Source organism: Pinus tabuliformis, chromosome Q, assembly GCF_031772625.1.
Source record: "Pinus tabuliformis cultivar Carrire ecotype Pingquan chromosome Q, CPIR1, whole genome shotgun sequence".
Lineage (NCBI taxonomy): Eukaryota > Viridiplantae > Streptophyta > Pinopsida > Pinales > Pinaceae > Pinus > Pinus tabuliformis.
The window spans coordinates 439,591,037-439,605,024 of NC_142296.1; the positions used below are offsets into that span (position 1 = coordinate 439,591,037).

Below are 13,988 nucleotides of genomic sequence, written 5' to 3' on the forward strand. Positions count from 1 at the left end.
CATGGCGCATGTGTCCAGATTATAGGGAGCTCAACAAGCTCACTATTAAAGATAAGTTCCCCATTCCTGTCATTGATGAATTACTGGATGAATTGCATGGATCAATTTACTTCACCAAGTTGGATCTTCGTTCGGGATATCATCAAATCAGAATGAAGATTGAAGACATTCCGAAAACGGCATTTAGAACTCATGAGGGTCATTATGAATTTTTGGTCATGCCTTTTGGCCTTACCAATGCACCTTCAACATTTCAAGGTTTGATGAATTCAATTTTCAAACCATTCCTTAGAAAATTTGTGTTAGTATTTTTTGATGATATACTAATCTACAGCAAGTCTTGGAAGGATCATGTTGAACATGTTGACAAGGTGCTACAACTATTGGAGGAGAAACAATTATATGCAAAAAGATCCAAATGTTTCTTTGGAGTCCAGGAGGTGGAATATTTGGGTCATATTGTATCTCATGAAGGAGTTAAGGTAGACCCTAGCAAAATTAAAGCCATTAAGGAATGGAAAATCCCCACATCCATAAAGCATCTGCGAGGATTTCTTGGGTTGACAGGGTATTATCGCAAGTTTGTTAAGAATTATGGGAGAATAGCAGCACCTCTAACAACATTATTGAAGAAAGATTCATTTTCATGGACTCCGGAAGCAACAAAGGCCTTTAAACATCTTAAAGAGGCAATGTGCCAAGCACCGGTCTTAGCTACACCGGACTTCACAAAAACCTTTATTGTGGAATGTGATGCTTCAGGAAATGGAATTGGTGCTGTTCTAATGCAAGATGAAAGACCCATTGCTTTTGAAAGTCGTCCAATCAAGGGAAAGTTTTTAAGCAAAGCTATTTATGAGAAGGAAATGTTGGCAATACTCCATGCACTTAAGAAATGGCGACCCTACCTAATGGGAAGACACTTCAAGGTAAAAACGGATCATGATAGCCTTAAATACTTTTTAGAACAAAGATTATCCTCTGAAGAGCAACAAAAGTGGGTCACAAAGATGTTGGGTTATGACTTTGAAATCATCTACAAAAAAGGGAAGCAAAATGTGGTGGCAGATGCACTCTCAAGAAAGGATGAGGATGTGGAAGCATTGTTGTGTGCCATTTCTATTATCCAACCAGATTGGATAAACGAAGCAAAGGAGGAATGGAAGAATGACGAAGAAGTGTGGGCACTTATTCGAAAGCTACAACAAGATTCCAGTACTTCTGATACATTTAGCTGGAAAAATGATTCGTTATGGTACAAAGATCGCTTATACCTCTGTAAGAATTCCCAGCTAAAACAAAAGATTCTTATGGAATTGCACACTTCTCCCTTAGGAGGGCACTCAGGATTTTTAAAAACTTACCACAGGGTTAAGAAGGAATTTTTTTGGGATGGCCTTAAATCAGATATTCAAAAGTTTGTGGCGGAATGTTTGGTTTGCCAACAAAATAAAGTTGAAACAATTAAGACACCGGGTCTATTACAACCTTTATCCATTCCAAGCCAACGTTGGGAGGAGGTTTCAATGGATTTTATCACAGGTTTACCCAAGTCTGAGGGAAAGAGTGTCATCATGGTGGTAGTTGACAGACTTACCAAGTATGCACACTTTTGTGCATTATCACATCCATTTAAAGCCAGTACAGTTTCTACTGCATTTATGGAAACAGTTCAAAAGCTACATGGAAACCCAAAGATTATTGTAAGTGACAGAGATCCCATTTTCACTGGAAATTTTTGGACAGAATTATTTTCTTGTCTTGGTACTCAGTTAGCTCATAGCTCATCTTATCATCCTCAATCTGATGGGCAAACTGAGATAGTAAACAAATGTTTGGAAGGATATCTTCGTTGCTTTGTATCTGATAAACAGACACAATGGGTCAAATGGTTGCCTCTGGCTGAATGGTGGTATAACACTTCCTTCCATACAACAACAAAAATGACCCCATTTATGGCACTTTATGGGTATCAACCACCATCCATCACATCATATTTAAGAGAAAATTCTAAGGTTCAGGCAGTGGAACATCACATCGAACATCAACAACAAGTCCTCCAACTCTTAAAGGATAACCTCGTGTTGGCACAAAATAGAATGAAACAACAGGCAGATCAACATCGCAGTGAAAGAAGTTTTGATGTAGGTGATTGGGTATTCCTACGGCTACAACCATATAAGCAAATGTCCCTAAAGCAAGCTAAGAAGGATAATAAATTATCACCAAAGTATTATGGTCCGTACAAGGTGTTGGAAAAGATTGGTACTATGGCATACAAATTGGAGCTTCCTGCAGCTTCTCGATTGCACCCAGTTTTCCATGTTTCATGTTTAAAGAAGGTTATAGGCGACAAGCTCCCAGTTCAAACAATATTGCCAGAACTTGACGAGGAAGGAAAAATTATATTGGAACCGGAAGCAGTCACAGAAACAAGAACTCGACAGCTACGAAATCGATCAATTTCAGAGTATCTTATCAAGTGGAAGAACTTATCCGCTGAAGATTCCACATGGGAGGATGAGAATTTTATGCAGAAGTATCCAGAACTGCTCAAGCGTTGAGGACAACACTTTTTTGAAGGAGAGGGGCATGTTGGGTCCCTATAATACTAGTGATTACCCCATTACTATTGTAGTTATACCCCTTATTTATATTGTTGTGCCCCTATTACCCCCATATTGTTATTTCTGTGCCCCATAGAATCCCTCTATTGTTATTTTTGTGGCTTTATATTATTATTGTTAGGTCGGCTGGATTATATTGTGACTCCTTAGACTCCTATATATAGAAAGGAGGTTTTGTCATTTGTATCATCCAAGAATTGTTCATTTATGTAATGTAAAGGAGGTTGCCCCCTCGAAGAGGCTGAATTCTAAGGCGTTGATCTTTCTTTTCTATCTTTTCTTGAGCTGGTTTCATAACATTGTAAGTGGCATCCACCCATGGTATTCATTCACCCATGGTATTGTAAGTGAGATCCACCCATGGTATTCAATCACCCATGTTATTCAATCACCCATGGTATCTACTCACCCATGGAATTTGCCTATGGTATTATAACTAAAAAAAGACTATAAGTAACATGTTTCATTTTGTAAAAGGAGAGATTGTCCATCACAATGTAGCTTTTACAATTATTCTCTATTTTAATAAAAAAAATTCTTTATGGTTTTTTTTATTGTGTGTTCTCCTATTTTCTTCTGGAATTTCAATTTTTCATATCTTGGGGGCCTCCCTGCAAGATCTGAATCACAATTCCACATGGTATTTATGTGTTGTCTCTGTGTATCCTACAAAGACTCCCATCTAATTTGTAGGCTCAAGCTTCTGCCTACTATCCTTGAAGACATGGCAATACACAGGAGCTCCAAAAATTCAAAAATGAGATACATCTAACTTCCTCCTAAAGAAAGCTTCTTCAGGTGTGATCATGGCAAGTATTTTATGAATGTTCCTGTTCTACAAATAAGCTACAACGTTGCATGCTTTTTCCCATATGTAATGGAATCCCTTGATCATGCGACATGGCTCTTACCAGTCTCACTATGCTTCTGTTCTTCCTTTCAACCAACCCATTTTTTTGTGGGTTATGAGGTGCTATATGTTGTAGCTCCTAGAGACAACCCCTGGGCTGAAGAGAGACCAATGTCTAGGACATCTTGATGAGTGCTTATAATATATGCTAGATTGTTCCCTTACACTCAATATTTAACTAGATTTTAAGTCAGAATTGGTTCAAAATCTTCTTTATGAAGATAAATAAAAATTTGGATGTAAAGTAATACGCATAGAAGCATTAATGTCTAACTCCGATAGCCAACAATACATGAGCATGCAATTTTATCAGTCATTTGTAGTATATTGGAGAGAAGAATAAAGGAGGAAAGAAAACCAACACACAAAGATTAAATTAAGAATCTAGTGCACCGAATTTCAACATGAAGTGGATGAGGAAAACGTTCAAATGTGTGATAAGATACATGGAGCGCATTTTAAGGATAATAATTCTTATCAGTCCTCTTGTTAGCTATAATAACCATAGTAATATGTTGAATAAATTTCATTGTTTTGGATTCGATAATATGGTTAATATTAGTAAAATAAGAGATAATAATAATAATAATAATCTTTCTCTTAGTAATGGGTTAGTCAACCTGTCGAGTTTTTCATTTCCCCTTTTAGTTTATAGTCTTCTGGAGAAGGGATTAAATTTTTCCTTTGCTCCTAAGAAAATCCCGGTGGAAGATATTATGTGTGACATTGAGTTTGGGATCAGGGGCTTATCGGATAATACTAAGGATATAATACGACAAGACTACATTGTTGTCCTTAGGAAAGAAAATCCCCCTAAGAACAACATTAGCAAGGAAGATTTTGATGGCCTCAAATCTTTGAACAGGAACCAAGACATCGTTGTCCTAAAAGATGATAAAGGTGGGGCCACAGTAATCCTTGATAAGAAGGATTATTGGAAGAAGATGTTGGATCACCTTTGTAACAATGAAAGCTATAGAAAACTTAATAAGAATCCCTTGAAGAGGATCTCCAGAAAGGTTGCTCTAGCTATAAAGTCCAGTAGCACTGTTGGCACCTTTAGCCACAAACTTATCGAGAGTAACCCTATCACTCCTAGGATCTATGGGCTTCCAAAGATCCATAAGGATGCGGCCCCCTTGAGACCCATTGTCAACACCATAGGAGGGCCAACCTATCTTCTAGCTAAATATTTAGCCCTGAAGCTTAAGCCCCTTGTTGGCCTTACAAAGTCATTTGTCAAAGATTCTTCATCATTTGTGTAAGTACCAACATTCAGACGATTTACATTTTTTTTTTTTTGTTAACAGCAAATACAACCAGAAAAGAAACGCATTGAAATTTCAAATTTATTTAGCACACACATTCCTGACACTCATTTCAGGAAAACATATCATAACATTTACATACGTTTAACTAAGATCAATAGTAATGAAATACATGTGTACCGTTCACCAGAAGGCGAGACTCCACTTGCTCTGCTGTTACTGGTATTCCCTTGTAGCCACCGCGAGTGAATGATGACGCACTTGATCCGAATGCGAAGACCCACCGGTTAACCTCCCAGCCTACTCCTTGGGTACTCTTCTTCCCCGCGGACCCCCGAGCTGCAATGGGGTTGTACAATGGAGGAAAACACTAGCTGGTAGAGGAGAGCACACCTTGGCTCAAGAGTCCCCTCTCTAAAATCCTCTACCTCACCAAACTCACTATAGCTTCGTAATCACTGCTCTGACATCATCTCATCCATCCCACCATAGGGATCCCCAAAAAGTCCTTTCTCCCATGGCTTGCCCCTTCTTTTATAGGAATCCTCATAGGTGACACTTGTCATGTCATGCATAATTAATTATTATTATTATTTTTTTTTATAATGCAATAGCTTGATTATTCACTCACCCATGTGTCATTCTCACATCAAGGGTCTCCCAAAATTATTTACTTAAATTTTTATTTAAAACTAATATTTTCCTCACCTCAACAAGATTCCTATTTCTTCTCCTAGTTGTCTCTTTATTCCCCCCTTTTATTCCTTAATTTGTGTTCATTACTTGAAGTCAATTAATGAGTCAATATTTTATCCCCAATCTACTCCCTAATTTAACTCAGGTTATTTCCTAGATGGATATTCTTATGTTGGTTGTTGACACATGGAGCTTCTCTACATTTCTCTAAATTTAATTTATTAATCTCATTTTAATTCACCTTCCTCTTTTCTTAATTAGGTTTAAATTAGTTTAGGATTAATCTTTATCCTTACCATTATGTTTGTCTTTCCCCTTTTTCCTAATTAAACCACATAATCTTCCTAGTATTTTCCAAAATGGGAAGGGTAGAGTTTTTAAGGTACTCTATTTTAATTCTTCCTATGATCCTCCTTATTCCAAGTTTTATTTTTGATTTAATTACATTGGTTTCTAATCATCATTTACCCTTGATGTAAATTTACCTAGTTTTCATTCCTTGCTTATATTTATTTATTTTTAATGATTCCAAGGATGCCAAGTTTGGTTGTGCCCTTCAAGAACTTCCCTAGAAGTTCCAAGGGTGCCACACCTAATAGCTTATTTGTGATGTCAAGGGTGCCAGTTTGGTTGTGCCCTTCAAGAACTTCCCTAGAAGTTCCAAGGGTGCCACACCTAATAGTTTATTTGTGATGTCAAGGGTGCCAGTTTGGTTGTGCCCTTCAAGAACTTCCCTAGAAGTTCCAAGGCTGCCACACCTAATAGTTTATTTGTGATGTCAAGGGTGCCAGTTTGGTTGTGCCCTTCAAGAACTTCCCTAGAAGTTCCAAGGGTGCCACACCTAATAGTTTATTTGTGATGCCAAGGGTGCCAAGTTGGTCGTGCCCTTCAAGAAATTCCCCTGAAGTTCCAAGGGTGCCACACCACTTGCCCTTCAAGAATCCAGTGATTACGAGGGGAAAGTATAGTGCAACGTCATAGACCACTATCATCTCTTATGTTGCATGCTATAGTGAGACTAATGGTGTCGGGGATCAAGGAATCCGCCTTGATGCACGCCCCCCGGTAAAGTCCTCATGAGCGACCCAACTTTGGAACCTGCCCTCATGGCATCGTGATCTTCAAGGCGAAGGTGTTTCAACCCTTCCAGCCCAAGTCACGGCGGGAGTGCTAGTGGGTGAGATCAGGGACTCTGTCCCACCCCTCCCATGTAATTCCATCCACTTGTACAACCCCATCACCCATATGTGAGTCATTCGATCAAGCAACTAATCTGTGCATGCAACCATTAATATATCATCAGAATATAGTTAAACATATATGGCAGATTCCAAGATCGACTTAGACTTTCAAAGATAAAGTAATATAAATTTTCATCAAACCAGGTGTCATCGACATGTCATATGCGAGTGCCTCTGATGGTTTCCTGCCATACTCAATAATCATCAGTAACAAGGTTTCTCAATGTTAGTCAATTATCATAAAAGCATCATTAACAATTCCTGGTCATTCACATCATTGTCCATTGTAAGTTTGAACTAAAGGAAGTAGGTAACATAGGGGACACATCCCTCATGGCTATCATCAATAATCATCAATGGAAACATACATATTCATTAAGCTATCAACATCGTAACATCGTAGAAATATACCTATCCATAAAATTTATCCTCATTATGCTTTTAGTAGAGCGCATACACATTCTTTACTACCCTCGTCATAATTTCAAATAGAGACCAACTTAACTATTTAATATTGCAATCATCAGAATACTGATAGATAAGATACATAACCATTCATGCTACCATAATATCAATGGAAAGCATTCATAACATCACAACCATGAATATCTCAATCGCTAATAATAGTGTCATGGGTCCAGATCCTCAATCTGAGGTCCTCGAAGAATAGAGTGTCTAAGATAATGTCGTATTAGGGTCAGGAAACTAGAGTGGGCACTACATACACCCCCTCTTAACAATGGACTTCGTCCCGAAGTCCTTAGAACATAAAGGAGAAACGGCGACACATAATCTTAGGAACCCTTCCTGAAACTCTTGCCAACCTTCTGGTGGGCAGGTTAAAATTTTCCCAAGGTATCTATAACACGAATTCCATTATAACTGAAGGACTATATCTGGGGAACATTTCAACCCACTTTTTGTATAAATGTACAAAACATATATTATAGATATTATTAAAATTAATAGTTAAAGGAAGCGTCATACATAAAATTTTCCAACAAAATCATCATAATCAAAATCACAACTATTTAAAGCAACAATTAATAACACCCACCTTCCTTCAAATGACAAATTGACTAATTTAGGAGAAATTTCTCTAGTTTTATTCATTCAATCATGCAATTAAGATAGCAATAATTTTGTATTAACTCAAATTCATAGGGGATGCCTATGCCTTTTTCATAGGAGGAACTACCCACCTTAAGCTTGGACTTCAATATTTGTAATGGTCAATAATAATTGTGTTAATTATTGTTTGATATTTCACCTATGACGTAATCCACCTTTGTTTACCATGTTCTAAATCTTCAATTTTGTTAGGAACTACAATTAGTACTTTGAAAATAAACATATGCCACTGCTTGTTAGGGGGACCTAACAATGCCTACTACACCTTCTTAGAGACTTGATTTACCTTCATGATCCATGTACTGAAAGTTCAATGTTGTACAACTACCATTTGCACTTTAAAATAAATGCATACCACTCCTTTCTAGTGGATACCTAATGGTACACACTATCTAGAGATAAAAAGATGTTAACTACATAGAACGTAATCATCACTTGCAATGAATGAGTAGTCCAAACCTTCATCCCTTCAAACCTAGCTACCCTACTTCCTTTCGCTAGGGTAAGCGAGTGAGGCTATCTGGGGCCTATCTTTATTTAATCCTACTGAATCTAATGATAAGGAGTGCAATATTGTTGCAATCTTTAAAGGTGTTGTGACTATTAAGGCTCTTAATTTCCCGGTGATGAGGAATGCATATTCTCGCAGTTTGGCCATCCAAGCTAATGGAAGACAAAGCATATAGCAAGTTTCACTAGTGACCAAAGATGGCAGGCAGACATCATTTACCCGTCTTTGCTTGATTCCAAGCAGAACTAAAAACTATATGGATTGAAGCCAAAGATATGCACAGAATGTAAAACAATAGAGAGAACCTCATGTCTAAAATGATCATTGACTATATCGAATGGCATTGGTAGAAGTATGGTGCTCCAGATAACCATAAACCAATACTATAGCTCTATTCTGCATTAAGAACTAGCAAAGAATCCAAAGAGTCATAAAGGCAAAGTTTTCTTGTTACATTACAAAACATTGAACAAAGAAGTCAATCAAATCAAACAAAGAGAAGCTCAAACTCCCTGTGAGATTACAGGAAGAGAGCAAAGAAAGAACGACTAAGTTTGGCATCTAACATTCAAGGTGATGTAATTGAAAATCTGCTGCCTATGGTGGACAATTTTGAAAGAGCCAAAACACAGATTAAGATATAAATCATAAATATTACAATGTATAATATTATCATGATTGTAATATGCTCCTATGTTGCTTCTTGTTGTTCTGGTCCATTTTCAATTGTTCTAATTGGAATTAGTCTCAGTTAATCCTTTACCATTGATAAACAATAAGACCTATTTAGTCATTGTATGTACATAATCACTCTTTGCTGGATCATTCTTTGTTGTTGGATAAAATAAATCTTAAATAAGGCTGAACTCTTGGAATCAAACTTCATCTACCAGCAAGGGGTTTATTCCATTATAAATTTGATAAATTCTTTATAGAAGTTTCAAGAATAAATATAGTTCTATTACTACTATTATGATTTAAGTTTATATATTAGATTACTTTTTATTGTATCAATTTATAGGGAACCAAAATGAGCAAGCTAAACATCAAGAGAAAAATCACAATAAGTCAAGAAAGTTGAATACTTAATAGAAACTAAAATAATTAGAATTACACTGTAAATTTTTATTGGAAATTTTATTTCAATTAAAAATAATACCTTCAATATATCTCACTTAAATTCTCCATGGCAAAACAACCTGCTCGAAAACATTAAAATATCAAATAATTTACAGACCAAAATACTCGACCAACCGCACATGATCCATAAAATTGTAAACGCAATTGAAATGGAAAATCGTTGCGAAGAAAATTGAAATACAAATATCGAAGAAAGATATTTTAAATATTCTAGATTTACCAAATTTTAATGAATGGAAAATGTCGAATGTATATGATTACATGTTCCATGTTTTAATGAATGGAAAAGGCTTCTGAATACTCTTCAACAACTTTATTTTTTTTCTTTGCCAATAAAGCAGGGAAACAATATATGTAGGAATTAATTGTGACAACTGAGAGTTCTACGTCACCATATAACTGGTAAACCCAGAATACAAAGAGATATATGTTCAAGAATTCCTTAAAAAGAAAGCCAGTAAGATGGCTAATGTCAGGCAATTGGAAAATTGAATTGAAAATATAGAAACTGTTTAAGATATGCCTTGAACCCCTGTTATTTTCTTAAACTGTTTAAGATATGCCTTAAACTTTTTATCAATTATTTTTATAATGCTTGTTATTACTTTTATGAACCCCTGTACGAAAATAGTTTAGCAATGTAGGCACAAAAACAATTTAGAAATGAAGGAGTCGTCAATCCTATCATTCTAATTTACTTTACAGATTGGCTTCCATTAGACGCTAATAATGCTCCTAATTTGCCTGGAGTATTTATAAATAGTTCGTAGAAATCATGAAAGGATTTAATGTTAATGTGGTCAATACTGTTGGAAAACCATTTGATCCCATGCTACATGAAGCAATTATGCATGAGGAAGAAGACTGTCACTGACTACCATTTTTATGTACAAAATATCTCACTTTAAGTCATGACAATTACAATCACCTCCCTCGAAATTAATGACTGCCAGATCTACCAACTTCTTACCCTCATTGGGCCCTAAAGCACTGAATGTTTTTCTCCATTTGTCCAAAACAAATTTGCATAGATCTTGAGCATTGAGTCAAATCAAACACTTAACAAACAAAGCTAGACAGCGCTTTGTTGTAAATAATGAATTCATAATGTTCTCTCTTCTCAGAAAACGTGTTGAATGTCATGTGCTAGACCATGGAAGTAAAGCTATAACCTTGTCCTCCAAACCTATTGGAGTTCATCGACAAGAACCTCCTTAAAAACAAAACCATGTGAGCAAAAGCGAGAAGGATTTAAAGCAGAACAAAACTGTTTTTAATATCTAAGGGTAAGATGAATGCAGCGTATATTCAGATGCCCTCAAAATTCTGGAAGGCTTACCAATTCAAAAGCCACGTCAAGTTCACAAAGCACAATGTGCAAAGTTTATATGCATTTCTCGAGATCATCTAGGACAATATACTGAAACAAATAATGAGGAATGAAAACTTTAAAAGAATATTAATGTTCAAGAGGCAAAATTAATTGTGTTTCATATGCTCTGACATCTTGATCCATGGACTGCTAGACGACAGTTGTATGTAAAGGTGTGTAAAATCTCTTCTAATTGATCTAAATCCACAAAAATCTTCTCTTTCCATAAGTAGATGTAATTTTTTTTTTAACCATAATTTGAACCCAAAACCTTGAATCAATCACCATATGCGCTATATATATATATATATATATATATATATATATATATATATATATATATATATATATATATATATATATATATATATATATATATATATATATATATATATATAATATTCTATAAATACACATTATCTCTTTCGATCTTGAAAAGTAATGTAAAATCGTTTTATATATATAGCTTTCTATCTCTTTAACTAATTTTAAAAATAATTTCATTTTTATTTATAATTTTAAAATTATAAAATTTTAAATTTATATATCCCCATTACAAAATATTTTATTTAAATATATCAATACAATATATAGTTTTGTTAAAAATAGTCTTCAAAAGTCAAATGAGATTGAACTTCAAAGTGACCACCTATCCTAATTCCTATAGGCATATACAGGAGGTTTTTATTTCAAGGCAAAGGTTTGCATGTTAATGCTTATGTTTTGTGCATTCACTGCAAACTGACAACCTATCCCCATGGGCACATATAGGAGGTTACCTTCTTTTAAAAACAACACAATATTTAATATCAAAATCAAATAAAAAACAATTACCACCGAGAAACAGTCAAAAGTAAGTATTGGAATCTGAATTTAGACATTTACCAAAAGCATGTACTTCCAAAAGAGTATTTAATAACACATTGCCACATGCCTCGCACACTCGTTTCGATTGCCTTTTCTCGAACTCCTAAAACATGAGATCTCACATGGTTAAACCCTAACCTGTCCACCCACCCAACAGGGAAAATGGTCACGTTGAATGGAAGCTGTAAAGATTTATTTCTGTCGAAAACAAATCAATGGCAACCACAACCTGAAAATGGTCGCGTTGAATGGAATAAAATTTTTTTAAATTGTGGAAACGAGAGGATATTAGAGGCCTTGAAAGGTATTTGTTATCTTCCTTGGACTGGAGTTTTTTTTTTTTTTTTGCAATAAACCACTGGTTCAAATCCTGTTAATGAATGATAAATAAATATAAATATACTCATAATATAATTCTTTTTCTTTCTTGCAATAAATCACTGGTTTAAATCCTGTAAGTGTCCAAAAATAAGATTAGTTTAGACATTTTACAGACTGAATATGTCTCTCATGAACTTACAGTCAGCCAAAAATACGATTAGCTTATACATTTTACAGACTGTATAATTCTCTCATGAACTTACAGTCATCATTTTCTTGAATTCTTCAAAGTCCACAAACCCATCTCCGTCGGAATCGGCTACCCTGATCATGCGCAAGCAATCTTCAAGGCTCCTTCGGTCGCCCATACTCGCCATAACACTGCGCAGCTCCTCTGCAGAGATATAACTGTCATTATCGCTATCGAATATCCGAAAGGCATCTCGCAGCTCGTTTAGGGTCCCAAAACCCCCTTCTCCCTTTGTATTGAAATGGATGAATTCCTGGAGATCGATAATCCCATCGCCGTCTGAGTCAATTTCTTTCATTATCAGATCCAACTCTTCTTCGCTCGACGCATACTTGAAAAGAGAATTGATAACTGCGCCCAGCTCCGAAGCATATATCTTCCCGTCCCCATTAGCGTCGAAGTGCCTGAACACCAGTTCCAGCTCCTCTAAAACCTCCATGCCTGCACATTTCTCATCAGTATTTATCTCTCGCTCATGGGTGTTCACACTATTTTTCCTTATCTTCCATAGGACCCTGATTTTCCTCCTCAGAAACTTGGGGAAACGCATTTTCGCAATCCGAACTCCGAGTCTGAGAGCCCTAGCACAGTTCGGTGCTTTTCTGTAACAGCATTCATGAAAATTTAACCAGAGGCGAGCAGGGCGAAAACAGGGGAACTGATTTTTCGTGTGCGACAACACAAGTAGGGATTCCGAGCCTGAAAGCCTCACCTCAGTTTGGCGCTTTTTTTATAATAATATTCATGATGGGTTGAACTTGGGAGGTGGGATGAAACAATTCTTAAATCCAAATACGATTTCGGGTATGGACGAAAACCAAAATTCAAAACTGAGGATTCCATTTAATTGTCACGACATTTATAGGATAGATTTCAAAATCCTCACTCAGCCATTCAAAGTAAGAGAAGTCTTCTGCAACCGCTGATAGGGTTACTTCTTAAAGAATTTTACAGTCTTCGCATTAATTCCAATCGCCACAAGAATACAGATGGTTACTTCAGTTATTTTACAAAGCAACACCCTGTACAGACATTCTTAGAAACGAAAAATGTACAGGCATTAAATAGAATTAAATAGAAGCCATGTCGGCTTACACAACAGTTCACTTGATCAAGTCGACTAATTATAGACCACTAAATATACCCAGTGAGGGTCTGCGCAAAACAGAGACAGGAAAATCAGATTCCTCTGTGATTTTCGTGGGTACAGTATAGAGGAGAAACTCGGACATTCTGAATTAATTCGATGGGTGCAGGAGTCTGTAATTCGTATTACAGGAGGACACTATTTTGAGGTCTCTGAAATTTCATGGATATTTGCAGTGGCACAAGTTGCAGTCTCAGCATAATCATTCATGATGGAGGATCACAATGATCCTACTACAGTCTTGACAGCTGTTATATTACACTCTCGGCATAACTATAATCATAGTGTCTCTGTCTCGGCATACTTACAAGATGAAGTCATGGTCTCGGTATCTTCAACAATGAAGGGATACACACTGAGAATACTCTATAAGAACAGTCACAGTCAAGGCGTAAGTATGATGATAAGGATCTTAGCAAACACACCTTGTCTCACGTTCTGGACGCAGTTATAATCATGACACAGTGAGTTCATGACCGTAACGTAGATATAATTGCAAAGGCATAA

The 13,988-nt window shown here is 36.2% G+C and overlaps 1 pseudogene; it reads right to left on the minus strand.

Moving 5' to 3' along the window:
- Positions 1-12,163: 12,163 nt before the first annotated feature.
- LOC149220104 (putative calcium-binding protein CML27 pseudogene) lies at positions 12,164-13,072 on the minus strand (annotated as a pseudogene).
- Between the last annotated feature and the right edge of the window lie 916 nt (positions 13,073-13,988).